The following is a 27,868-nucleotide window of genomic DNA, read 5'->3' as shown; positions in this document are numbered from 1 at the left end:
TATGTATTTTGGATACTAATCCTTTATTGGATGTCATTCGTAAACATCTTCTCCCACTCGGTATGTAGCCTTTTTAGTTGTATTGATTGCTTACTTCACAGTGTAGAAACTTTATTTTGATGAAGTCCCAATAGTTTATTCTTGCTTTTGTATCCCTTGCCTTAAGAGACATATTTAGAAAACAGTTGCTGTGGCCGATGTCAGAGAAATTACTGCCTGTGCTCTCTTCCAAGGACTTTTATAGTTTCCTGTCTCACATTTAGGTCTTTAATCCATTTTGAGTTTATGGTGAAACCATTTTTGTGTGTGGTGAAAGAGAAGGGTCCACTTTCATTCTTCTGCACGTGTCCATCCAGTTTTTCCGACACCATTTGTTGCAGAGACTGTCCTTTTCCCATTGGATATTCTTTGCTGCTTTGTCAAAGATGAGTTGACCATATAACTGCGGGTTCATTTCTGGGTTTTCTGTTCTGTTCCATTCAACTATGTGTCTGTCTTTGTGCCAGTACTATACTGTTTTTGATGACGACAGCTCTGTAATACAGCTTGAAGTCTGGAATTGTGATGTCTCCAGCTTGACTTTTTTTTTTTTTTTCCAAGATTGTTTTGACTACTCAGAGTTTTTTGTGGTTCCATACAGATTTTAGGATAGTTTGTTCTCGTTCTGTGAAAGGTGCAGTAGGTATTTTGATAGAGATTGCATTAAATGTGCAGATTGCTTTGGGTAGTAGAGATATTTTAACAGTGTTTTCCCAGTTCATGAACATGGAATGTTTTTTCATTTTGTTGTGTCATCTTCAATTTCTTCCATCAGTGTCTTATAGTTTCAGAGTACAGGTCTTTCACCTCTTTGGTTAGGTTGATTCCTAGGTATGTTATAGTTTCTGGTGTAATTGTAGATGGGGTTGTTTTCTTAATTTCTCTTTCTGCTACCTCATTGTTGGTGTGTAGGAATGCAACAGATTTCTGAATGTTGATTGTGTATCCTGTGACTCAACTGAATTCGTTTATTAGTGGAGTCTTTTGGGTTTTCTAAATATAGTATCATTTCCTCTGCAAGTAGTGAAAGTTATACTTTTTCTTCGATGATTTGGATGCCTTTTATCTCTTTTTGTTGCCTGCTTGCTGTGGCTAGGACTTCCAGTGAAATGTTGAATAAAAGTGGTGAGAGTGGACATGCCTGTCTTCTTGACTATAAAGGAAAAGCTTTCAGATTTTATCCCATTTCAGTTGATATTAGCTGTGGGTTTTTCATAGGTATGTTCCCTCTACACCTACTTTGTTGAGAGTTTTTATCATGAATGGATGTTGTACTTCATCAGATGCTTTTTCTGTGTCTATTAAAAAGATCATAGTGGTTCTTACCCTTTCTCTTTTTAATATGGTACATTAATTACATTGATTTGTGAATATTGAACCACCCTTGCATCCCAGGAATAAATCCCATGTGATTGTGGCAAATGATTTTTTAATGCATTGTTGGCTTTTGTTTGCTAGTATTTTGAGGATTTTTGCATCTGTGTTCAGCAGGGATGTTGGCCTGTAGTTCTGGTTTTTGCTGATGTCTTTATCTGGTTTTGAAATCAGGGTAATGCTGGCCTTGTAGAATGAATTTGGAAGTTTTCCTTCTTTTCTATTTTTGGAGTAGTTTGAGAAGAATAAATATTAACTCTTTAAATTTGCGTGTGAAGCCACCTGGGCCTGGACTTTCATTGTTGGGAGTCTTTTGATTAGTGATTGAATTTCATTGCTGGTAATCAGTCTTTTGAAATTTTCTTTCTAGTTTTGGGGATTTATATGTTTCCAGGAATTTATCCATGTCTTCCAGGTTGTTCAATTTGCTGGCATATAGTGTTTCATAATAATCTCTTATAAATGTTTGATTTCTGTGGTGTTGGTCTTTCTCCTTTCTCATTTGTGATTTCATTTATCTGGGTCTTTTTCTTTTTGATAAGTCTTGCTGGAGGCTTATCTGCTTTATTAATTTTTTCAAAGAACTAGTTTTGGTTTCATCTGTTCTCTTTTTTAGTTTCTATATCATTTATTTATGCTCTAATCATTATTATTTCCTTCCTTCTGCTAGCTTTAGGCTTTGTTATTTTTCTAGCTCTTTTCATTATAAGGTCAGCTTGTTTATTTGAGATTTTTCTTTCTTCTTGGGATGGGCCTATGTTGCTGTATACTTCTCTCTTAGGACCGCTTTTGCTACATCCCAAAGGTTTTGGACCATGTATTTTAATTTGTTTCCACGTATTTTTAAAAATTTCTTCTTTAATTTTCTGCTTGACTCATTCATTGTTTAGTAGCATGATATTCATCCTCCATGTATTTGTGGTGCTTCCAAATTTTTTCTTATGGTTGACTTCAAGTTTCATTACACTGTGGTCAGAAAAGATACAGGAAATGACTTTGATAGTCTTGAATTTGTTGAGACCTGTTTTGTGGCCTAATATGTGATCTGTTCTGGAGAACATTCCATGTATACTTAGAAAGAATGTGCATTGTGGTGTTTTAGGATGGAATGTTCTTTTTTTTTAAAATTTTTATTTATTTATGATAGAGAGAGAGAGGCAGAGACACAGGCAGAGGGAGAAGCAGGCTCCATGCACTGGGAGCCCGACGTGGGATTCAATCCCGGGTCTCCAGGATCGCGCCCTGGGCCAAAGGCAGGCGCCAAACCGCTGCGCCACCCAGGGATCCCCCGGGATAGAATGTTCTGAATATATCTGTGAAGTCCATCTGGTCCAAGTGTCATTCAAAACCATTGTTTCCGTATTGATTTTCTGTTTAGATGATCTTTCCATTGCTGTAAGTAGGGGGTTAAGTTCCCCTACTATTATTATACTATTGATTATTCCCTTTATGTTTGTCATTAATTGTTTTATATATTTGGGTGCTCCCAAGTTTAGTGCATAAATATTTACAACTATTAGATCTTCTTGTTGGATTGTCCCCTTTATTATTATATAATGCCCTTCTTTGTTTTCTGTTACAGTCTTTGCATTAAAGTCTAGTCTGCTCGGTATAAGTGTTATTATTCTGGCTTTGTTACGACATCGATTTTTATGATAAATGTTTCTCCTTCCCCTCACTTTTTGATCTGCAGGTGTCTTTAGGTAAAATAAGTCTCTTGCCAATAGCATATAGATGAATCTTGGGTTTCTTATCTATTCTCACAACCCTATATCATTTGATTAGAGTGTTTAGTCCATTCAGAGTGATTATTGATAGCTGTGTATTTACTGCCATTTTATTACTTGTTTTGTGATTGTTTCTGGAGATTTCCTCTGATTCTTATTTTTTTTCTCATAGTTTACTGGTTTTGTTTAGTGATATATTTTTACTTCTTTCTCTTTATTCTTTCCATATTTATTAGTTTTTGATTTGTGGTTATCATTAACTTTGTATATGATAGCTTCTGCATGGACCAGTCTATGTAAAATTGTTGGTCATTTACTTTTGAACCCATTCTTTACTCCTCTCCTCCCCCACGTTTTAGGTATTCTCATATTTTACATCCTCTTTTATTTTGTGAGTTCCTTGGCTGATCTCTTAATAGAAATATTAATTTTTACTGCTTTTCTGTTTCCTACCTTCATAATCTAACTTACGTTCTTTCCTTTCCACCCAGAGTCTCCTGTAGTATTTCTTGAAGGGCTGGTTTGTGGTCATGAACTCCTTTAATTTTTGTGCGTTTGGGAAACTCCATCTCTCTCTCTCTCTCTCTCTCTCTCTCTCTCTCTCTCTCTCTCTCTCTCTCTCCTGAACAATAGCCTTGCTGGATATTGTATTTTTGGCTGCAGATTTTTCCCATTCAGCACTTTGAATATATCCTGCCACTCTCTCCTGGCCTGCCAAGTTTCTGTAGAGAGATCTCCTGCTAATCTTATGTGTGTTCTCTTGTCAGTTAAGGAGGTTTGTCTTGATGCTTTTACGATTTTTTTATCACTCTGTTTTGCAAATGTAATTACAGTATGTCTTGGTGTTGGCTTGCTATTGTTGAATTTGATGAGCGTTTCTGTTCCTCCTGGATCTGGATGTCTGTTTCCTTCTCCAGATTAGAGAGGTTTTCAGTTATGATTTTCTCAAATAAATTTTCAGCCCCCTTTCTTGCTCTTCTTCCAGGACTCCTATAATACAAATGTTAGTATGTTTGATGGAGTCACTGAGTTTCTCAAGTCTATTCTCATTGTTCTATAATTCTCTCTTTTATTCAGTTTTGTTTTTTTTCCATTATTTTGTTTTCTAAGTCATTAATTTGTTCCTTTCCTTTTTTCAGCCTGCTGTTCATTCCATCAAGCCTATTTCCCATCTCATTTATTGTATTTATCCTTCATCTCTAATTGATTCTTTTTCAACTCTTTTTATCTCTGTGGTAGTAGTCTCAGTGATGCCTTCTTTTCTCAAGCCCAGTGAGTATGCTTATGATCATTGCTTTAAATTCTCCATCAGGCATATTACTACATCTGTTTCACTTAGATATCTGGCTGTGGTCTCATGTCCTTTCATTTGGGATAAATTCCTCTGTCATGGTTGTCTAAGTCCCTGCCTTCTGTATGTTAGAAAAGCCTGTTGTATCTCCTGCTCCTCAAAGTAATGGTCTTAAAAAGAAGAGGTCATGTAGTGCCCAGAGCCTGGTGCTTCAGGGAGTGTCCCAGCTGTGTACTGCATGAGCTCTGGTGTTGTGTTGTGGCTGCTCTATCCTTCAGGCCAGTCATCTGCAGAGGCTCTCCTTGCATTTGTGAGCAGTGTTTGGTCCCCGGCCTGTATGTGGCGAGCTTTAACTAGATGTGCTGTAGGTGCTTGTGAAATGAGCCCTGACACCACCTCCAGCAGATCTGAGGCCCTGCAGAACTCTCTGGTGGGGAGGCTTGGTGTGGGCAGCGGTTTGTGCTGGTCTTCTTGGGGGACGGGCCCACTGCGCTGGGAGTGAGGCAGGCTTGACTGAGAAGTACAATCCCACAAAGGCAGGGGGACTCGGTGTAAGCAGGTGAGGCAGCTAGTGTAGGTGCTGCACTGCTTCCTGCAGGTTCTCTGTGTTTATGCTGTGGGATGGGGAGGACATGGCACAAGTGAACTGCCATGTTCCTGGAGAAGCGTCTCCCTGAAGGCTGCCTCTGGGGCAGATGCTCTGGGCAGATGCTCTGAGAAGATCGAAGCATCTGCCCCTGTCTGCCCCAGGCGTTTCCATGTCATCTGCCCCCAGGTTGTTTGGCTGCTTTGTCTCCAAGAGCAGTGCAGTGCCCTCCAGGTTCTATCCCAGCCAAGCCTGCTGACCTTTACAACACCAGGTTTTAAGCCCTGCTTGTTGCTAAAAATCATGAAATACAGGCCCTCTCACTTTCCAAGCCAGTGGCTATGAGGAAACATTCCCCTGTGTGCTATCTCACTGTCCTCCCCAACCATGGCTCCCTCCCCTCCACAGCACCTGGAATCCGTGTCTCTCTTAAACCTTCTTTGATATGGTCTCTTCTCCAGGTTTAGTCATGGAGTTTTCTTCTGCCCATCTTCAGGTCAATTTCTGGGGTTTGTAGGATGATTTGATAGTTAACCTAGTTGTGTTCATAGGACAAGTGGAGCCTAGGGACCTCCCACTCTGCCACCATCTTCCCGGACCTCTATGTCAGACTTTTGGTGTTTTTTAAAAGAATGTTTGTGGCCACCAAATTATAAAGATAGAAGCCAGTCCTCTCCAAGTGGGCAGGGAGGGTGAAGAATCTTGGAAGTCCCTGTACCAGAGCAAGAAGGATGAGTGGGAGGTAGCTGGCAGCTGGGGGATCAGCGAAGGGATCTTCTGGGGGAGTTTGCTAGGATTCAATACATAACTGTCTGCACTAGTCCAGTTCTCATGAGCTCTGTCTTCTCGGGATCCCTGCAGTTTGTCGTTTTGGCCAAAATGAGGGAGAAGGAGAAGGCTCTGAAAAGAACATCCAACTGAAAATACTGTCTTGACTGTACAGAAATTGAAAATAAATCGAGTTCTGGTATGCCATCAGCTTTGGATCATGGGCGTTTTGCTCCTAGTATTTAAGTTTACTGAAATCTCCTAGAGATTTTAAAGTTCAGTTTCATTTTTATGTTTTCTACCCTAAGCCCACCACTGTCCTGACTCATATGATGGCTATGGTAGTAGTAAACTTGTACCTAGCAGGGAGTAGGCATTCAGTACAAACATGTTCACCAAGTAAATGAGCAAATGGTGAGCAGTCACAATTTAAGGCGTTTAGCTGTTTTTCATAGCATGAAATCCTTGCAGAGATCTCTAATTTAAACCTGTGTGTTTTGTTCTCTCTCTCCTGTCCTGTAATCCATTTGAGAGCTGTGCTCAGTGTGGGCAGGCCTCATCTCTGCTCTTTGGAGGGAGGTACTACTATTCTCAGTCATGAATAAAGTTGCTGTTGATTCCATTTAGTGGCTAGACAGCTGACATTCTGGGTTCCCCAGAATGCCGACATGACTTTAGTATGAGAACAATTTGACTACAGCTGAAAAATCATGGCCCTTCTTACTTTTTTTTGGATAGGACTGTTCTTTAGAATTTTATTGTGAAAATTACTTTTCATGAAAAGTAAGGGAGAGGTTCATGGGGTTTTGTTTCTCTCTTTCTTTTTCGCTGTGTTTGTTTTCTGATCTCTTAATCTTTCTTGATCCCTGGAGCATGGAGGAGTCAGCAGGTCTGGGCGCTGCCGCTCCATGCATCAGGGCACTAGGTAGGGGAAGCCGCGGCATGTTTAAAGTCAGATAAGATGTGCTGGGTACTGGGTTCATGCCGTGTCTGTGCTAGCCCCACTAAATCCTCACAACTTTATACTTTCGGTAGCACTGAGACCCATCATCATCATCATTTCTGAGATGTGAGCAGACTCAGGGTAAGAGAGGTGAGGTGATACAAGGCCATGAAGGTAGGCAGAGAACGGGAACAATTCTTGCTCTTTCTTTCATGTGTGTAGTTTGCCACAGGACTTCTAGCAGGAGTGCTGGTAGGTTGAGGGGGTGGGTCAGTGCCCCCAAAGTCAGGGCCATCTAGGAGCAAAAGCCAGATAGTCATTCGAACAGGAACGAGGTTTGAGCAGGGAATGCTTTAAGAATTAATACCTATAATAATAAAATAGATGGATTAGATGAAGGGGATTAAAAGTACACTTATTGTGATGAGCGCTGAGTAATGTATAGAATCATTGACTCACTGTATTATACACCTACAACTAATAAAACATCGTAGGTTAATTATACTTCAGTAAAAAAGTAAAATTGAGAAAAGGAAACATAGGAGAAAATAAACATATTGACAAAATAAGAACTATGGGAGGTTAACCATAATAATTGCCATAGCAATTAAACTGAAAAATTAAAAACCTCTAAGTAACCACCAAATGGAAAAAGCAGGCCAATGACATAAACACACAGACACGTTATTTTAAAAAATTAAAGAATATTTAGTTATGGCAAGGGGTTGGAACGATAATGGATTAGCTAATAGAAAGTAAATGGAACTCTATAGGGTATAGGAATAATGGACCCTAGGGAGCAAGGAAGAGGCCACACCTCACGCACCTCCGAGAGCTGGACCAGACCCAGACCCAGACCCAGACCGTGTGGGAGGGGATGGCCTGTGACCGGCCGTCTGGCACAGAAGTTGCTGGGTACCTGGGAGAGCTGTCCTCGGAGCAACGTCCAACTGGATACAGCCCACCGACCACAAAGCTAACAGAGGCAGGCGCTGCAGGAGGAGGCTGCTGAGGGGGCACCCCAGACCCAGGAAGCTCTGCTCCTTCCTTCTGCATGGCAGTCTTTCCAGAAACTTCCTTCTACTGGCAAAACTAGCCAGCAGATAGAACACGTATTTGAGAGACCCAGATCCAGTTTTTGCCGATCAGGCTATAAAGTGTGAGTTTGTGGCTGAGAAGGGCACAGGGTGGGGGGAGCCCACCTTTTTTCTCAGAGTCTTTATGTTTCTTTCATTCAGCCAGGCAGTGGGACACACGTACACACGTGTGGGTGGTTTCCCGTCTTCCCCTGCACCATGTGTGGTTTCATTACCTTATCTCCGTGACTTCCCACAAGGGGCCTATTGAGGATTAAGCTGCTTTAATTTTCTTTTCTATTGTTTGCCTCTTAAACCTTGGGTAAGTACATGGGTAATCGGGAATCAGTGCCACATGTGTGAAGTGCCATCCAGCAGATGATATCCCGGGCTTGTCGAGGGAGCCCATGAAGGTGTTTGGTACAACCCAGGATGGTAATGGCATGTGAAGTAATGCAATTTGAGACTTTTATCTCTTAGGCTTTATAAATATTTGCTGGAGGTTTTTCTGATACACCGTAGGGCTAGAGTTTTATTTGTCCATGATGGGTTTTTATTTAGTTGCTACTGCATTTCATTCCTGCCTCCTTGTGAATCTAGAAGAATCATTCTTCCAGAAGAGCTCTTTAAACCTTTCCCATCACGACTGTTTCCTTCGTAATGGCTTTGAACTGCTGGATTGGTTTGTGACTCCTTGCCCCCTAACTCCATGCAATGCGTAATTTCTCATTTTGTTGAAAACATTAGAAAGGGAGAAATACTCAGCCTTGTCCTTGTTGCTGTTGAGCTGTGATGCCTTGTCCATTTTGTTTTGTATTTTGTTCTATTTTTCTCCCTCAGAACTCTCCTAAAAAGGCTTTCACTCCCTAAATACTTTTTGGGAGGTTCAGGTGTTAAGGCCTATAAACTTAAATTTTCTGGTTTTTTTTTTTGTTTGTTTTGTTTTGTTTTGTTTCCGTTAGATTTTGTTGAAAAACAGTACTGAGAGGATAACTGCCCATGCTCTTACATTTAGGTGACACCTGATAATGTTGAAAATAAATAAAAGTAGTGCATGTATGTGGTTAATATACACATAGTATGGAAAGGGACAGGAAAAAAGCCTCCCTTCAAATATAACTATTTTTATCATTTCTTGTGATTTCTTCCAGGAAAAAAAATGATTTTGGCACATACCTGCATCTGTGGCTCTCTGCTTTTTACATTATTTAATAAAGGAATTAAATATACATATTTTTCTGGCCTTTTTTTTTGTACTTTTCCTGTTTTTAGAGACCTTGTCCCTACACACAGATCTTCCTTATTCTTTAATATGATGCATACACAGTTCCGTGATACGGATGTGCGGTAAGGGATGGTAATTAATTTCACCTGTGCCTTATCTCGGGCTGTTTTAGTAATTGCCAGGTGTTTGCAGGGAAGAGTTGTGGTTACTGTTGGGAGTTGCTACAGTCGACCTTTTCGCAAATAATCATCTCACCAGTGTATCTGTAGGTTAAATCCCTAACGGTGAGATTGCTGGTTCAGCTGATAAATGCATTATAAACTTTAACAGACATTACCAAATTGCACTCCACAGAGGTCACACGCATTGATTTTCTTTTCCCACGCCCCTGCCAGCACCGTCCCATCACCAGGCTTTGGCATTTTTGCCAATCTGGTAAGTTAGAAATGTTATCTCTTTGTTTTTACTTGTTTATCTTTAACTACAGGTTTAGGATCTTCTCATAGGTTCCTTAGCCTGTTGAATTTCTTTCGATCAGTTGCATGCTCCTGCATGTGGCTTTGTGTTCTCTTCCCCCTTTGGCTTCGTTTCCCTCCTTTTCTTTCCTGTAGGATTCTTATCTTTCTCATATCTGCTTATATGAGCTCATTTAAATTAGAAAACTTAGTTGTATTTCACGTGTTGCAAATGTATTTTCCCACTCTCTTCTGAAAGCATTCATTAAAAATATTGTTTTTAGTTTTTTATTTTATTTTGTAAAAATTTTATTTATTTATTTGAGGGAGAAAACACGAGCAGGGTGGAAAGGCAGAGGAAGAAGCAGATTCCCCGCTAAGCGAGGAGCCTGATGCAGGACTGGATCCCAGGACCTCGGGATCATGACCTGATCCAAAGGCACTCAAACATTGAGTCACCCAGGTGCCCAACATTATTTTTGTTCTGGTGTAAAGATTTTTAAACATGTTCTTTTTAAAAAGAAATTTAAAAAAGCATGTGGGTTGAGAAAACTTTGCCAGGCTTTCTATTGTTTTTACGGCTGAGTAGTTGTAGTTTGGGACAAATGATTATTCCCATAGATCTCAGTATGTCCCACAGCCCTGAGACCCTGTAGCATCTTACTTAACAACAAGACGACCCTGAAAGAGTGATGGAGCTGGTGTCCCTCCCACTCTGTACTTGCTTTGACCCTCAGCAACTTATGGGGGCCCTCTGAAGCGCAGGTGAGCAGCCATGTCTACAAACATCCAAATGTTGCCACTTGCGGACATCATTCCTGGTAGCCGGAAGTGGCAGGCCCTCTTCACGTCTGAGTCCACAGCACCTACAGCGATACCTAAGTGAGATACGATGTCGAGTGAATGGATGGAGACAAGGGCAGGACGCAGTGCAGGGAGGATGAGCAGGAATAGAGAACTCACAGAAAGGTTCACGTTAGAGTGCTTTCATCAGCATGATGTGCACCTGCCTCATGCTACAGCCCTGGAGTCTGGAGACTTCTGTGTCCTGTCCTTAACCACCCTGTTCATCTCGTGATAACACTGTGTAGGATATTGAGGAAGAAGACCATGCACTGGGGCCTGTGGTGTTTGGGTGACACTCTTTGTGTTACCACCGGGTCTGTTCCCTTGTCATGAGACTGTTGGGAAGACAGTATTGTAAAAAATCTAATTTCAGAATAATGAATGTGTGAAAGACGGATTTCTCTCCAGATTTCTTCAGGTAACAAGCTTCTCCTTTGAACATTTAAAATGTAAGATTCCGGTTAAGAGAAATGGACTGTATGAAAGCTTGTCACATACTCTGTAAACTGTGACTCAGCCTAAGTCCAAGCTAGATATTTTGCTAGTTCTTCATTTATTTAAATATCTCCAGGGAAGAGTTTAAGGATTTCCTGACAATTCAAGTAATCTGTATTTATATACTTACCTTATTCAGACACATGAAAAGCTTTCTCACGGAGTCCAGTGAGGGTCAGTCAGTATGATGGTACGATACTTTCTTGGTTGACACATGGTGTGGCTCCTTGAAAATACCAGTGGCATCTTCATTTCTGGTAGGCTCATGGCCTCTTACTCAAGCCATTTGACTTGAGCTGAGATGTCTTAAGGCTTCGTTTATTCTCCATAGTTTTATGAATGCAGTTGATTCTGTTCATTTGAATTTGCTGAAACAAAAGCCTGCACTGGTAAAACAGGTTAATTTTTGAGAAAGCTAATGCTAAGCTCTGACATCTGGGAGCCCTGTTCAGTGGCATTCAACACAAAAATAGTTGGCCGTCAGAACGTGAGCAAACCAACTATTGGTTTGAACGATCCCAGTGCTTATGAAGCACCCATTTCAGTACAGGATCATGAAGGTATTGATGAATGAGGTCATTAGTTAGCTTTGCTCAGACAGATCCCTGGTGGCTCCTCTCCTGATGTCAGTTTTCTTCTCTAAACAATGTATGGAAATGAACATGAACGATTAAACGGATGTTTAAAAAGGTCTGGGGATCCCTGGGTGGCGCAGTGGTTTGGCGCCTGCCTTTGGCCCAGGGTGCGATCCTGGAGACTCGGGATCGAGTCCCACGTCGGGCTCCCGGTGCATGGAGCCTGCTTCTCCCTCTGCCTGTGTCTCTGCCTCTCTCTCTCTCTCACTGTGTGCCTATCATAAATAAATAAAATTTTTTAAAAAAAAGAAGTAAAAACCATCCAAAGAAATATGAATTAATTAGGAAATTAAAGCTCCATCCATTTCCCTAAAAGATGCTTCTCCAATAAAATTTAAAAAAATAAAATAAAATAAAATAAAATAAATAAAAAGGTCTGTATGGGGCGCCCCGGGGGCTCAGTGGGTGATACGTTTGCCTTCTGCTGGGGCTTGATCCCAGGGTCCTGGGATCGAGTCCCGCATTGGGCTCCCTGCCCAGTGGGGGCAGCCTGCTTCTCTCCCTCTCCCTCTGCCCTTCCCCTCCCCTGCTGCTGTGCTTTCTCACTCTCAAAGAAATAAATAAAACTTAAGAAAAAATGAAAAGGCCTGTCTAGCTTTGTCAGTGGGAGCTCACGAACAATTTCTTGGGTGTGTTAGTTCTGTTGTGTCCCCATCCACCTTCCATCCTTGACTGTAGCTTACAAATCAGGTTGACCAAATAAAGGCTGACAAATCATTTTTGCATCCACCTCTGACATTTCATACTGGAGGACAGATGACTGAGACAAATGGAATCTACGTGGAAAACTGAGTTTCTGAAAGCAGGTGTGTCTGCACTTTGTCCAGTGGGGATGCGGATGGGTCTGTAGGCGAGACTGTGGTGCCCAGTTGGGAACTGGTCAGCCTTGGAGAAACAAAGCCAGTGAAAAAGCTGCTGCTAAAATCAGCCGCGGCCGTTGCAGAAAGCATATACTTCAGGGAGGTCTCGGGAGCTTGTGTGGTGCGTTTGGTTGGGTGGTATAAAATTGGGGGGGGGGGGGTGCGTACAGGCTTTTTTGAGGGATGCTCTGCAGCTGGAGTCGGTGTGAAGCCCTTGCCACAGCAGCTGGGTGGGAAGACCGCAGCTTTGCAGACAGACAGACGTCTCTGTCTTTGCTTTTCCGCGCTGCCGCTCCCAGGTGTCCCCGAGAAAGGAAGGTAGTCTCTCCAAGCCCCCTGTTCTTCCTTTGTAAAGGCGGAGATTAAAATACCTACCTCAGGGGTGAGAGAAAGGCAAGAATTGGGGTCCATTGTGCTCGCTCAGCAAGTGGAGGGGTCCTTCCCTTAACAGCAGCGCTGCCGGCCCGGTGCAGGTCGACAGGCTGCCTCAGAAAGGGCGTGAAGGTGCCGACCTCGAAAGCACCTCCTACGCAAGAGGTACGGGAAAGGGGGCTCACGTAGGGCCCCGTGATTCGCAGGCAGGCGGAGGTTTGCTGTGTTTCTAGAGCATGACTGTTCACGGTCTTCCCCGCTGCCGGCTCCAGAGGCGCATAATTGACCCTGGTTTCTGTTGTCTGCCTCACAACAAGGCCCCGAGTCCCACTGAGGTCAATTATTCGGCCTAAGTGTTTATACGAAGCAGCTGCGATTCGGGCCTCCCTTGCTGCGGCCTGGTCACACGAGCTAATTACTGCCATCGCACACGGTTGCCGTGGTGGCGGCCGCTGTAGGTGGCGGTCACAACATCTTGAGCCAGGGCGCTGGGGAGCCTCCCGGCCAGGTACCCTCAGGTCCCATGGGGAGCTTGGTTACATCAGCATCGGTCGTGAGACGGGCTCTGACCGCTGTCCAGACTCCAGTGGGTGCAGATACCTCACTTCCTGATACTGAACCTACTGGAGGTAATGGAACAGAACGTCCCTGACTCTGGTTTCATAACTTTCTTTTTTGTGCACAAAAATAAAGCTGCTTCCTGGGGATGAGGCATTGGTGTGCCTGCCGCAGAGCACTGGCGGGGAGCACTTGCTGGGTGCAGGATTCCATCCCCGCTGCCTGCTGTGACACTTCGCTCGTCCTCACCAGCTGTGGTTTGTGTAGGTGCTGTTGGCCTCCTGTTCTCAGACGCTGAGAAATTTGCCCAAGTCCTTACGGCAGGTAAGCAGCAGGCCTGGATTTGAATCTAGGCCCATACTGACCTTCTTCTCCAATAAGAAAAAAACAGGAAAAACATGACCATAAAAATTCCATCTAGCATGGCAACCGTTCTGAGCACTTTGGTGCCCATTCTTCCAAATCCCTAATTTAACGTTGTTGGGAAAACCCCTCTCTCCCCTGCCAGGTCCCCTTCCAGAGGGAAAACACGGTGAGCAGTCTGGTATTTATCTTTCCAAGTACGCACGCAGGCCCGTCCCACATACACGGGTAATTCACACGTGTTCTTACACGGCCCACTACGTGCGCTCTTCCACTTGGCACTTTCCGCTCCGTGTGTCCTATGCAAATTTCTGCATGTGTCATACATAATCTAACATATTTTCAATGGACTGTTGAACATGGACTACAGGACTGTCGGGATGACAGTGCCATGATCCTGTCATTGTACGGCCTGCGGTGACAAACGTTTCTGTTGTGGCCCCGTTCTCCCTCCATCACTTAGCATCACCGTGTATGTTGTACTAGAGGAAAGTGCTGTGATTTAGTGACCTCTTTTGAAATTTGGGCCATTAGAAGATCCCGGGATGCACCTTCTCCAAACTCAGGATTGGAAGACCTCCTTATTAGTTGCTTTCCAGTCCCAGTCAAAATGCTAAGTCCAAGTGGTCAGCCCGTTACTTAAATATTTTACTAGGATGCGCCCTACATACCACAAATTCACCTCTTCTAAGCGTGCCCTTCAGAGATTGTTAATAAATTTATGGGGTTGTGCGGCCAGCACCATCACCCAGTTTTAGAACATTGGCGTCAGTCCGAGCTCTCCCGTGCCCTTCACAGCTACTTCCCATTCCTGTGTGCAGCCCTGGGCCGCCACGGATACTTTCTCTCTACAGGTTTGCCTTGTCTGGACATTTCGTCTAGCCTGTCACGTTGACAAATTTGATGTCCTCGGGTTATATATCTCTTCTTACTCTTTTGAACAGTTTGGCCCATGTAAAACTCCTGGCTGGAATTGTTCATTATGTTAAGGCTCATTACTGTCTTGAATGATGATAACGTGTATTACCGCAGAAGTGGTTAGTCTCTGCGGTGGAGGAGGAGGGAAAATGGGTGCGTGTACACACCTGCATGTATATATATGCACAGTACATATGTGCAGCCATGTGTGCCCGTACACGTCTACATGTGTGCACGTGTGTAGTGTGGATATATGTGCACACGTTTACTTATACATACTCAGGAACACACATGCATGCACATGCGCACACACACATGCATGTGTATTCGGTCATGAGGCCGAGCTCCTCAGTAATACTCAACATATCGAAAGATCTGTTGGATGATCTTCAGCTTGATTAATTTCTTCATGTGGTGACTTGATGGTAATGGAGATTCTTGGCTCAGTTCAGTCGAGAGCTGAATACGTGCCAGTTGCACAGGAGACACTGCCAAAGTGTAGCAAGAGCTTACCAGAACCTCAGCTTTAAGAAGTGATACCAGACTCTTCTGAGTCAGGACACCCCAAACCTGTTCTGGGCGGTGAGCGGCAGCTTCGTATCACGTAGGGAAGGCGTGCACCTGGGCCGAGCAACTCTGTAGTGTTGAAGTGATTTAAAAATTCTAAAACTTAATATTACAATTTTTTTAGCTTGCATAAACTCTTTTGACCTAAAAGCTTATAACTTAAAAATCTAGGGGATAATTCCATGTCTGTATCTAATTCAATATCTCATGCCTGCCAGTTCCTTCTAGTATTTGAGATGCGTGCTCCTGGCGCCTGTGGAACTGTTAGGGATCCAACTGTACAGGATCTGTGTTTGGGGTTTCCATTTGAAGTACATGTGTTTTTATGTGTGATTGTCATTGCAGGTAAATAACTTACTGTTTCCAAAGACCTGGTAAGAGGCTGAGGGAGAGTAACTGTGGCTTTTATTAACGAGAAAGCGCACGCCGTGTGCTGTTGCCTGGTCAGGTGCGTGCCAGCACATCAGAGCCCCAGTCCCGGGCGGGACGCTTTGGTGCGTAGGGCCTGGAAATGTGTGTCCCAGACGGCACTCCCCAGTCAGGGCTGGCAGCGAGCAGAGGGAGCCAGGTCACCGCCTGCCACCACCGCCCCTCCGCCCCTTCGCAGGCCCCACGCCCCCTCTGTTGGGGACGGCGTCTCTGTGAATCAGGACTTAACACCTGAGGAGGAGAAAGCATCTCCTTGTGGGAGAGAATGCCTCTGGAACCTGAAGGGTGCTACAGGGACGGCTGCATGGCATCTCACACGTGGCAAGCGGGGATGGCAGTGTCCTCAGGGCCGTGAGCTGGCGTTGGTGTTTATCCAGAAAACGTAACTCTGGCGCCGGCACAGAGAGGCCCACCAGCACGGCTGGCCTCGCGGCGCCTCTCCCCGCTTGCGAACCAGAGTTTTCTGTCTTGGGAGGGGACGGAGCCGGGGTCCGCGGTGTGCAGCCAGACCGGCCAGCCTGACCCGCCTCCAGCTCCCTCCGGCACGTCCACCTTGCTTTCCTGGGCATGCACACGATCCAGGGTTCAAGAGCCTTCTTTCACAGTGGGCGGGGCCATGGAAGCAGACGCCGCGTGGGGCTCCCGGGGGCTGCGGCTGGTGTGCCGCCCGTGCAGCGGGGCAAGTGCCTGCTGTTTGCACGGGACCACTCAGCTCTCAGCCCTGCAGCCGCCCCGAGATCTCAGGTGGCAACATGCACTGCAGGATGTGCTGGAGCATGGCCACACGCGGAATAAACCCACAGGCTGTTCGTTGCCCTTGATCTTCGTGCACATTAATCTTGAGTAAACGTGATAACATGAATCAGGCCGCTGATGTTCACGTTTTGAGGATCTGATATTTGAGGAGTTCTCAAATCGAGAGGGAAAGTGTAAAAAAAATGCTATTTTGGGTTCACTGTCATCTTGGGTGTGGGGGCAGCCATGATTTATTGAGCACCTGCTATGTGCCTGCACCGTATTAAGTGCTTTGCAACCCTTTATCTCGTTCAATCCTAAGAAGTACCGGGTGGTATCCTTAGGGTTTATATATAAGGAGACTGGCTTAGAAAGGTCAACTTTCCCAAAATCATAGAGTCTAAATCCAGCTCTTTCAGGACACTTGGGTGGCTCAGTGGTTGAATGTCTGCCTTTGGCTCAGGTCCTGATCCTGGGGTCCCAGGATTGAGTCCCGCATCGGGCTTCCTGCATGGAGCCTGCTTCTCCCTCTGCCTGTGTCTCTGCCTCTCTCTGTGTGTCTCTTGTGAATAAATAAATAAAATCTTTAAAAAATGAATCCAGTTCTTTGTAACCCGCTTGCCATGAGACTAACCTTTCCCTTTAGTGTCTGGTTCCCATATTACCCCTTAGATGGTACTGAAGTTTTTTTACTCCCTGTCTACTCTTGAGCTGCCACTGCTTACAGGTGGGTGAGTGGAGATGGATCTTCTGAAGCACAGTGTCCTGGGGAAGGGAAACACACCTTGTAGTGCGAATTGACCTCTGCCTCACTTTGCTCCACTCCGAGTTCGGCATACTTGTATGAGTCAGTTTGGGTTGTAAATGCAGAGAAAAGAGAAGAGGCGGTGTTTAACCTTGGCCACCAGACGCGGGGCACTGGGTCCCTGCTCTGCGCAGCTTCAGAAGGGAGACAGACTCCAGAGGTCACCGGCCACTGAAAGGGGGCTGAGATTTCATCAGGGCAAACTGTCCACCTCTCGTTTTTGTTCCAGATCTTCATCAAGGAAAGAGGAAAATACAAGGGTCTGGACCCCGGTGTGGTTTCTTAGAGAGTCTTGACGAGTACAGGTGGCACCTGGAGTTGCATGATTAATCAGTGGAGAGTGGAAGTGGTAAAAATGACAGATGCCCACCATAAACATTTTGTTAAACTTGGAAACATCAGTGTTCAGAAGTGGCCAGTCTTTCACATGGCGTCGGGACCATTTCTCTGGACGCAGGTCCTTTGACTGGTGCACTGTGTTGGGTCCCCCCAGAGAAGCACACTCATAGTGCCAGCACAGCAGACTGTCCCAGGCTGCCCAGTACTGAACCCATCGGCATTTTAAGCCACCCATTTCCCTCAGAATATTAAGTGTGGCCTGGATCACACCTCATTGGGCAGCAGTCTGTTCTAGCTATGTTTATTTTTTATAGAAACAACAGCACAGTTTGTTTCCAGACTCAAATTCCGTTATCAGTATTGAGTTGGATTAGGTGATAACAGAAACCAGCACGACCTTCGTGAACAGGTTTGGAGGCAGGTATCACTGAGTCTTGGTAAGCATTGCGGGTTGACTGGCGGGAGCAGCGTCATCTGGCCCTGTGGTAGCCGCTGCCGCTGGCGGGGAGTGGCGCTCAACCACCACACACTGCCTGGAGCCCGGGGGTCGGGGGTGGGGAGGCGGCACACTACACCTGCTCCCTGGAAGGGAACCAGCAATGGCGAGTCTCCGGGGGCCAACCCCAGCAACTTGTTCAACATGGTTTTTACTGTGAATCCCATCCTGAAATTGCCAACACTCCACGTCCTGGACCTAGCTGTCCCTCACAAAGGTGTCATTTAGGATGTGATCACAAAAAGGTGGCTGGGGGGAGCAGGGTGCGGATGCAGCAGCCCCCGGCGGGGCCTGATGCCTCCCGTGTCTCTCTACCAGAGGAAGAAGTTCCATGGCCAGGCGTGAACCAGCCCTTGTGGCAGGCGCAGGTGCTTTGGCAGAGCACTCCCTGTTCATAAAACCTGAAGGGAGTCCACACAGATGACAACACTGCTGTGCATATGATCATTAGTTCATAAAGGGTCATTAGCTAGTACATTAGCTTGTTCATTTGGCTCCTCACGTGACTTTAAGAGCTAGTTGTTAAGTTCGGTTACTGTTCTTTTTAGTTAGGAAAGCTTCATACCGGTTATTACTTTAACCTCTTCAGTGTTGAAGGAGAAGCAAAAGCCTAAAACAAGACAGAGCTGGCTCTGAGAGCCTCAAAGTTGGGGTCAAGCTTGATTGGCTTTCCTGCCCTTGAGATACGTTAGACTCGACGTAAGGCAAGATACACAGGCAGCGCTAGAGAATTGAGGTTTTTTCCTATTGTGTATTTATTTCATATAACCTCGGATTTACTTTGATGTCTGTTTCATAATTCCTGGCACCAGAATTTGCTCAGACCTTTCTAAAGACCACACCTGAGAAAACCCACAATTTGAAAGTTAATGGATAACCCAACGGCAACAGGAGTTTGCTGGCAGATGTGATTCTTGATCAGGTCTGGACAATTTCTGCCCTGTCATGAGTCATAAACTGTGGTACAGACCATCATCTGAAGTGTCGGGAGAACTGGCACTGTGCTGTCACCTGTTTGCTGCTCCTGACTCATCTTCCTGGAAGTAGGAATTCAGGTGGCCTGTGACGGACGTTTTATCGTAGGATTCACGAGGCGAGCACTCAGACTCTTCAGGTACCAGCACTGGATGTCTAGGCTCAGTCCGGTTGCAGATGTGGCTTGCACGTTTAGCTCAGGCGCTACAGGTGGCCAAAGCCAAACGGGAAACATCGTAAGATTCGCATCATCCATAAGGTAGGGACTGGCCAGTTTTTAAGAAAAGCTTCTCTTCTGTGCTATGTATATACAATGAAATATTACTCAGCTATCAAAAAGGATGGAATTTTTCTGTTTCCGTCGACATGGATGGAAGTAGAGGGTATCATGTCAAGTGAAATAAGAAAGACAATTATCACTTATATGTGGAACATAAGAAACAGCACAGAGGCTTATAGGGGAAGGAGGGAAAACTGAATAGGAAGACATCAGAGTTGGAGAGAAACCATGAGACACTCTTCATTCTAGGAAACAAACAGGGTCACTGGAGGGGAGGTGGGTGGGGGTCTGGGATAATGAGGTGATGACCATGAAGGAGGGCACCTGTTGTGAGCACTGGGCGTTATATGAGGCTGATGAATTACTGTACTCCACATCTGAAACTGATGATATTCTATATGTTGGCTAATTGAATGTAATTTTTTTTAAAGGAAAAGCTTCTCTGAAAAGCTCAGAGAGGAAAGATAACGAGAAGGGAATGTAGCTGATTTTCCTCTTCAGCCTGAGGATTGGCTGATGTGGCCATTTTCCCCTGCTTTCCCAGTGTCCATATAGAGAGATAGGATGTATGACTCAGGTGACAAAGGTTGAGTCTGAACTCTCAGATCCTCAGTTTCTTGCTCCTGGAGGATGAAGTAAACAGTGTTCTGAGGACATTAGATCAAAAGAATCCCCCTAGTTTGGGGGTTGGAACTTTATCAACTCATCTGTGAGACCCTTTTTTTTTTTAAGATTTTATTTATTCATGAGAGACAGAGAAGTAGAGGCAGAGGGAGAAGCAGGTTCCATGCAGGGAGCCCGACGTGGGACTCGATCCTGGGTCTCCAGGATCACACCCTGAGCCAAAGGCAGCACTAAACCACTGAGCCACCCGGGCTGCCCTCACCTGTAAGATCTTCTGAAGCTGTACTTCCCAGCCAACATTCCTGTTAGCTGTGTCTTGGCTGTGCATACTGACACAACATTTTGCCAAGAGAATGTTGTTTTATTGTTGAGGGACGGCTGTTGCGAAAGGTTGCCGGTATGTAGTTGGCCCACACAAGTAGTTGGCCTCAGAACTCAGTACCTCTGTCAAATGGAGTTTCAAGAACAGAGTCTCCTTGCTTAACCTGCCTCCCTACCTGCCGCTGTGGAGTTTCTCGGATGTTCCTGACTGTCCTCTTCCTGCAGTGCTGGAAAGGAAAGATGAGGCAAGGGAAGAAGTAGAGCACATGGAGTGAAGCTTTAGCGTGTGTGTGCGCGTCTTCCCGGTCAGCGGCAAGCGGTAGTTTGGGCTTCCTCTGGTTCCTGTAATCACCCTGGTGTGAAGCAGTCTTGCCTGTTAGCGTCTGACCCTTTGCCTTGCTCTTCCATTGTGGACTAGACCTGACCTCTTTGGGCAAAGAAACCAGGTTTATGTCCTCATTTTCTGAGCAAAGAGCTAGTGGACAGAGGCCCCCACCCAGTGGTGGAGTGACAGGTGGGTGACACTTGGGTGCACAGCCAGGGGCAGGTTGCACTTTGTTCAGGGAATGTGCGTAGGGACAGGTTATTAAAGAGCTGCTGGTTTCGCTATGTCTCAGTGTGTTAAATCATCATATTCCCCACCCTAGAAGAGTAAGTGAAATCACGGAATGGCGGCTCTAGTAACCGTGAGGAATGTGTGAGGCTTGCCGGACAGATCTGTGAGCTATGCGCGGTGGCGCTGTGCTGGTGGCACGTGGCATCCGCTTACTTACCCTTTGGTTTCATCCCACCAGCCCACATAAATTTGTGGGTGCATTTGTTTTTCTTCTTTTTTCTGGCTGCTTTCTGTTTTTGTATATGTCTGTGTATTATTTTCAGAACAGATGGGGTCCCTACTAAGTCAGAGCTTAAAAACATTTTATTGAAGCAGTTTTTAAAAACCGTTTTTAAGAACATAGACTGACAAGTAAAATGAACTCTGATCCTTATCACCCAGCCTTAATGACTGTCAACTCTCTGTGATTGTGGTTCCGGGGCGGGGTGGGCGGTATTTTAAAGGAATCCCAGGCAGCGTATCATGTTGCTCCAACACTTTGTTCTCCTGTTTGTTACTCAATTATTTACTTTTTGTCTGTTGACTTTTCTTTCTCTTGTTCCCGAAATAACTCTTGGACTGTGCCCTGCTGGTGTTTTAAAGGTGCACCTTCTGGCAGCCTTGCCCTTTGCGCAGTGCTCGATGGGCTGGTCGTCTGGGACCCTGAGGCGGACAGTCTTGGTGGTGTGAAGGTCACAGTCTGGTTACTAGGAGAAACTGGAGGTATGCCTGCGGCCTCCCTGGTTTGTGGGGTTAGGTGGAAGGCGCTAGGCCTTTCCTTTATGATGTTGTGTTTATGAGAAGTAGATCCAAATCGAAGTCACAGTGATTTGCGTAATTTATCAAACTCCTAGAGAAGCCGTGGCCTAGAGTAACAAGCCGCTCCCGGGGCGTGTGGCTAGATCTTGTTTTATTTCTGTAGTTCCCCGGACGGAAAGCTGTTGACATGACAGCTGAGTCGTTTCTAGATTTGCCATGCTTTGAGCACTCTGACAATCTCTTTTGTGCAGCGTTTCCTGGTTTTGAAACATTCCCATATGGTTTGTCTTATCAGGCCCCAGGGCAGCACAGAGTGAGGAGAGGTGTTGAACTCTGCCCGGGTCAGTTCAAAGAGAAACCAAAGGATGGGGAGGGGTCCTCAGTGACTTGACTTCAGTTCTTGAGTCTCCTAGCCTGGAAGCCTTCCTGTTTCAACGGGTTTTGAGTTGCTTTGGAATCTGTTGTGAAGCTGGAGCGTACCTTCTTTATACTTCAATGCTGCTGTGACAGATGTTTGGGAAATTCACAGCACTGTGGGCAAGACCCTGAAGATGTTTGGGGAAGACTGTGTCCTCACTGACATCCTTCTGTTCCACAGCAGGGGCAGGGCAGCCCGCACACCCTTTCCGGAGCTGATTCCTGACATCAATATCTCACCCCCATGACATTGGTTTCCCTTCTGACCTCTCCCTTTTTGTTTTTTTTTTTTTGGGGGGGGTGTTAAAGATTTTATTTATTTGAGAGAGTATGAGCAGTGGGGAGGGGCAGAGGGAACGGGAGCTGAGCAGGGAGCCTGACATAGACCTCAATCCCAGCATCCCAGGACCCTGAGATCCTGACCTGAGCCGAAGGCAGACACTTCATGGACTGAGTGACCTAGGCGCCACCTCCAGGAGCTGTCTCCACTGCTAGACCAAACCCTGACTGTGACCACTGCTATTCTTACCTTCGTACACTTTCGTTCGTGACAGTGTAATTCTTTTGAGCCTAAAGTGTCTGAAATGTTTCCTGGGAGCTGGAGATCTTTGATCTGGTAGGGAAATTGTTTGGGCATCCTACCACCCCCATAGGAACTTGTTGCAAACATCAGATTTCCCAGTTCCTTTTAAAATGTCTAGACATGGATGTTCTATTGGCCGAAATTCCCTAAGGGGGTAAAATGATTCCTCAGAGTCTGTGCTTTATTCAAGAAACTTTTATGGTAGTAATCTCGTAATTTGTGTATTTTGTTTCTCGCAGAGACACTTTTTCTTTTATCTCATCAGTTAAAACTGGTTTCCGGGTGGAGTGTCTTTCCTGCGACACGTGTTTCATAAAACATGGTGTATGCATTTGCCTTAGGGGCATTACACATACTAAGTACCAACTATTTCAGGAAGAATTGAACATAATTTCAGTGCAGGAATTTTAACAGTGGTTTATGAGTCAAGGAATTTGTTACAGAAAATAGGTTAACCTAATTTTTCAATATGAAGTTGCTTTGAAAAAAACTGAGAGAGAGCCAGCTAAAATCCGGGGGAACGTGGACTATGGCACATGTTACTTGATAGGCCGCGCTAGTTCAAACATTAAATTAGTCAAAATGGTTGGTTAGCCAAATGTCAGCAAACCGAGGTTCTGGTTTTAACACATAAATAAAACAGATCTGCAATTAGTACATTGGCCAGTATGCACTTGGCATGGTCTAATAATTGAGAAAGTGCTTAGAAGCAGTTTTGTTCGTGAAACAATAAGGTTCATTCAAAGTCTGATGAGATACAGGGCTTGTTGGAGATTTTGTGTTTTGGGCTCCCCTGGACTGAGTTCAGCAGGCGTGTGCGGGGAAGGGCTGCACCCGAGCCGCTCTGTAAATGAGCCAGCGGGGGCTCCGGAGGGCTTTTATTTGGGGAGCCTGGTAGTGGCCGTGTGTGGGGGGTAGGTAAGGGGGCGGGAGGCACCTGCAGGGCCCGTCAGTGAGGTCTCGGCACCCACAGCCTGGCCTCCGTTGCCGCGTGACCCCAGTTTGTAGACTTTTAGAGACTCAGAGTGTGATTCTCAAGTTAAGGTGCTTGAATCCCCCCAGACAGCAGTGTGCGGGTCAAGGGGCATGAAGTGATGCCGTCAACACATCATTTTTTCAAGATTCGGGCAAGGGGATGGTCTTGCGTGAAGGTAGCCATGACTATAGTCTGGGACAAAATGCAGTTTACATGAAGTTGTAAGGAAATCATGAACTAGAGCATCGCCCGCCTTGGTGTGGAGTCCGTCAGGCCCACGTGCCAGCCCGTGGGGGGCTGTGTCTACCCTCCACTACCCTCCACCCACGGGCGTCCTGGGAGCGGCTGTTGGGGATGGTAGTGGCCGTCTCTGCCAGTTGCCAGATGAGTCTAAACTCTTCCCTCTGGGTTGATAGCATCCTCCGTAAGAGGGGATCGCGGTCCCCTTTCTCGGTGCTGCTGCTGTCATGTCCGTGGGTGATTTCATGCAGCCGGTGCCACTGAGGCACCAACTCCTGTTCCGTTACCCTAGTTAGAGTTTCATTGGTTCTGTCTCAGCATGAGTCCCTGCGCTGTGCTGGGGTCTGGGCTTGTGAGAAGCACATTGTCTCTGTTTTACTATTTAACTTAAATACCCAATGTGTCGAGTAGATGACACACTGACGTGGGTCCACCTTGAAGTGGAAGAGGGGATGCTGAGGGACAGGTGTAGGTCCCTGTCACCCCTGATCTGCTCCCCGGGCTCAGTGCCTTGCCTGTCTTGAAGCGTCCAGGAATGTTTTATGTGTGTCTCCTTCCGTGTCCTTTACGCACACGGTGTGATGCGATACGTATGGGTCTCCCCCCTCGCTTTTTCCCTGTGACAGTTAGATTTGCTTTTTTTCCCCTAAGTCCTGAAGGAGGCTCCTCAAACGGTTGGCACAGCCTACCTGAAGGACGGGGCTGGAGAGGCTTGTCCGCCCGCCCGCCCGCCCTGATGCGTTCTGTGTCTGAGTCACTCCCAAGGAGGACACGTTCTTCTGGGACGAGCAGGGAAAGCCCTGGTGAAGGAGGACGTGGTGTGAGGTGGAGACGTTCACACAGACACACGTACCTCGTGTCTCTGCTTCCTGCAGCAGCTCCTTGGAGCTGGGAACCCGGGCCTGGGGGAGCGGAGGGGTGGGGGGCTCTCTGGAAGAAGCCATCACCTTCGTGTGCCTTTGCCCCCGAGGCTGAGGAACGCAGGTGTGTGGGACGCCCTGCGTGGTGCCCTGACGTGACGCCGCCCACTGTGGCACATGGGACGTGGGCCCAGGAGTGGTCTGCGTGGCAGGTGGAGCTCGAGTGCTTGGGGCCAGAGGTAAGACTGTGCACGGCTTGGGCTCCGGATGGGAAGTCTGCTCTCGACTCCCAGCCATGCAGCGAGGGTGGGAGGGTGGTGGCCGCACCAGCCTGGGCAAGGAGCAGATGAGGCAAGGGCATCCCAGGGTGGGGCTGCTGACCCCAGTGCTGCTGACCGTGAGTATGCCCCCGAGGTGGTGGAGAAAGAGGGGAGAAGAATCTGTCGGTGATAACAAGGCTCATGGCAACAGTGCCCCACACTTCAAGGAGCGGAAAAAGCATCTTGGAATCTTCTGTCGGCCTCACTCCATGATGTGAAGGGGAGGCATCCTCCCTGGGAGGTGCACACCCCTGCGTGTAGTGTGGGGCGCACAGGCTTGGAGCTGTTGGAAGCCCACCCCGGCGTGTGGCCTCGTGTGCCCAGCCCGCTCCTGGGGCCTTGGTCCTCACCTCTCCGTAGGGATTCTTACTCGTTTTCACAGGATTGCTTTGCTTTCAGTGAGCCTGTCTGTGAAAAGCCGAGGTCCTGGTACACGCTGAGTAGTGTTGGCCGTCCTCACCTCCCTCCTTGCCGGGAGGCGGGAACAGGACGTGAGAAGGCAAGTCACAGACCTTCCCTCTCACACGCGGAGCAGAAACGTGCTAAGAAGGGACCTTGGAATTTTTTTAATTTTCATTTGTTTTTGAGAGCGTGTGCAGGCAGTGGGGGTGGTGGGCAGAGCAGGCTCCTTGCCTGGTGTGGAGCCCGACGGGGGCTGGAGATCGTGGCCTGAGCTGACAGCAAGAGTCAGGCGCTCAACCGACTGAGCCACCTAGGCACCTGTGGCCTTGGATTCTTGTTCCTGCGCCGTTTGTGACTTAAGCTGCCCTCTGAACATGCGGTGCTCTGAAAAGTCACGTAAGGGTCAGCAGGGCCTCTGGTCCATGTCCTGGCCTGGGCGCCAGAGCACTAGTGTCAGTGAGACGGGCTTGCTCAGAGAACACAGGCACTACTCTGGTACTTTGGGAATTAGCAGCTAAGCCGCGGGACAGAGTCGAGTCTGCCTTGCAGCACGAGTGTATTTTTTGGTCCTGTCGTGTCTGTAGGTTGTATGAGGCTTTCCAGAGCTGAGGTCAAATCCAGAGGCCGTGGTGCAGTGATTGGTTTTACGATCCTTTGTACACTCTGATGCAGAAGTGTTTATAAAGCTCTGGCTCATGTATCCAGACCACTCAGGGTTAGTTCTAAGTTTCCTTGATTTTCTGATTCCTTTGGGGTTAGATTTGTCTTTTGAGAGGAGCGATCGTTTTCTCATATGTTTTAACTCCCACCTGTAGACGTCCTGAGCGACCCCCTTCACTGAGGGACAGGTGTGGGTCAGCAGAGGCAGCTGGACAAGAAAACAACCTAGCTGTCCTGGGCCTCAGCCAGCAACTCCTGCAGGGGATCCCAGCAGGGGCGTGGTGATCTTACCAGGGGCACGATGTGGGCCAGCCCCCACCCCCACCCCGTGCCCTCCACAGCAGGGACCACCAGCGACGTGGGTTCTCCGAGGGCAGGGGAGTGGCTGGCTCTGCACCCACCTCCTCACAGCCCTCCAGCCTCCCTCCACAGTGCCCCAAATGCATCTTTTCCCTCGGATCTCAGACTTCCTTAGGTCACAGCGCTGCTTTTGCAGAAAAATAGTAACTTCCTTACAAAGTAATAATAGTGTTTGATTGATGGAACATTCAAGACCTCCAGGCACTGAGTGCTTTCCCTAAATCTTGTCCTTTTGTTGTCTTCACAATGTTATGGTGGCCTCCTGACAATGTCCCAGGAGGTTTTGTCTTTGTTGCACACCCAAGGAAGGTAGGGGAGTGAACACATTTGCCCACGGTCACATGGCAGGAGTGGGTGGAATGGGCATGAGAACGCACATCTGCCTGGTTCCAGAACTCGTGTTCTTGGCCCAAACTTTGCCATAGTAGTAGGTGCCATCTGTGGAGGACTTCTCCAAGGTCACCAGCCCTTAGCATCACTAGTAAAAAGACGGGGGCATCGCATGCCCGGTCGTACGATGCCCCGAGTAGGATCCAACATCACTTCTGAGGGGCTCTTGCAAAAATGCAGAGCCTCTAGCTGATCTTGAGAAAACACCTGAGAAACCCAGACTGAGAGATGCTCTGCAGAGTAACTCCTGCTGACTGTGGTGTCAAGGCCTGGAAGCACAAGGGGAGATCGAGGAGATGGGCCAGCCAGGTGGTGGTGGGGACAGAGAGTGGACACTGGCGGGACACGGGGGAAATGCAAATGAGTCTGTTTCTTGGTTAATGATAACAGCAGTGTTAGTCCCCGGGTGTTAGGACCGGCCTGTGGCCATCTAAATTATTAACGGAGAGGAAGCTAGGCAAAGGGTACGCCTCAGCCTTACTGCAGCTTTTCCCTAACTTTGAAATTGTTTCAAAGCAAAAAGGCAAAAACAGTTTCTTTGTAGCCACCTGAGATTTTATTCGCATTTTAGAGATGAAAAAACAAGCTTGAATGTTCACACAGATGGAAGGCATCATTAGTAATGGAAGGAGGGAGAATTTGAACCCATTCCTGGATGTTCCAGAGCCCACTGGAAGCACCAGGCCAGGGGCTGCCTCGTGTTCAAGTGTGTGTGCAGGAGAGCAGCCCTGACCAAATGTTGCACAGTCTCTGTAGTAACAGAAGAGTGTCTGTGCCTGTTGAGAAAAAAAGCAATGCATGTTAATAATATAAAATTATATATATTTTTGTTTCGTGTGTGCATATGAAGCAGTTATAGGAGAATTTTATATTTAAGGCAATTTTAAAATAACATTATCCTTCATGTCCAAGTCAAACTTATGTACATTTTTATGTAGGAAAGTGGAAAACAGGGCAGCCCCGGTGGCTCAGCGGTTTAGCACCTGCCTTCAACCCAAGGCCTGATCCTGGACACCCTGGCTCGAGTCCCACGTCAGGCTCCCTGCGTGGAGCCTGCTTCTCCCTCTGCCTGTGTCTCTGCCTCTCTCTCTCTCTCTCTCTCTCTCTCTCTCATGAATAAAGAAATGAAATTTTAAAAAAAAAAAAGGAAAGTGGAAACTATTCATTATAAAGACATCGTGGTTTGTTTGTTTGTTTTTTTCCA

The 27,868-nt window shown here is 46.6% G+C and overlaps 1 protein-coding gene across 8 annotated transcripts in view; it reads left to right on the top strand.

Annotated features, from left to right (window-relative positions):
- Positions 1 to 27,868, top strand: part of SGMS1 (sphingomyelin synthase 1) — a 245,197-nt gene that overhangs the window by 162,021 nt on the left and 55,308 nt on the right. The window contains exon 1 of one of the 8 annotated variants that reach the window (XM_041728686.1): positions 13,408 to 13,574. The exons of 5 other annotated variants lie outside the window; for them this stretch is intronic. The gene's annotated coding sequence lies outside the window, so the exon portion shown is untranslated. Of the gene's footprint in view, positions 1 to 13,407; positions 13,575 to 19,112; positions 19,137 to 21,222; positions 21,421 to 27,868 lie in introns of those variants that run through there. 2 more of the 8 variants (XM_041728691.1, XM_041728690.1) reach the window with 2 other exon arrangements.

Source organism: Vulpes lagopus, chromosome 14 (genome assembly GCF_018345385.1).
Source record: "Vulpes lagopus strain Blue_001 chromosome 14, ASM1834538v1, whole genome shotgun sequence".
NCBI lineage: Eukaryota > Metazoa > Chordata > Mammalia > Carnivora > Canidae > Vulpes > Vulpes lagopus.
This window is presented reverse-complemented; position numbering and strand designations above follow the sequence as displayed.